The following is a 663-nucleotide window of genomic DNA, read 5'->3' as shown; positions in this document are numbered from 1 at the left end:
TCAACCCGGAGAATGAGGCCAGGCGCGGTGGCTCATGCCTGTAATCCCAGCATTTTGGGGGGCTGAGGCGGGTGGATCACGAGGTCAGGAGATCGAGCATCCTGGCTAACACAGTGAAACCCTGTCTCTACTAAAAATACAACCAAAAAAAAAAATAGCCAAGCATGGTGGCGGCACCTGTAGTTCCAGCTACTCTGGAGGCTGAGGTAGGAGAATGGCGTGAACCCAGGAGGCGGGGCTTGCAGTGAGCAGAGATTGCACCACTGCCCTCCAGCCTGGGCGACAGAGCGAGACTCCCTCTCAAAAAAAAAAACCCAGAGAAGTAAAAAACTAAAAGTAAAAGACTCTTACATTTGTTTCATCTATCTCACACTAAAACATATTTAGTCATTTCTCTGTTATTAGACATTATAATTAAGCAGAATTCTCTTACTCAACATTCTGACACAACTTTAAACAATGACACAGTTGATCGTTCCCTCCTTCTTGAAAGCTTCCTTCCCTTCACTTCTAGAACATCATACTCCCCTGGTTTTCCTCCGAACTCAATGATTTCTCATCACTCTAATGGTTCCTCTTCCTTTCCCCCCATGTATCTAGAAGGAAGTTTCATGAAGGTGAAGATTTTTGTCAGGTTTATATCCCTAATGCCTAAAAGGGTAC

This window comes from Mandrillus leucophaeus, unplaced genomic scaffold (genome assembly GCF_000951045.1).
Source record: "Mandrillus leucophaeus isolate KB7577 unplaced genomic scaffold, Mleu.le_1.0 Scaffold79, whole genome shotgun sequence".
In the NCBI taxonomy this organism is placed as follows: Eukaryota; Metazoa; Chordata; class Mammalia; order Primates; family Cercopithecidae; genus Mandrillus; species Mandrillus leucophaeus.
Note: the sequence above shows the minus strand (reverse complement) of the source record.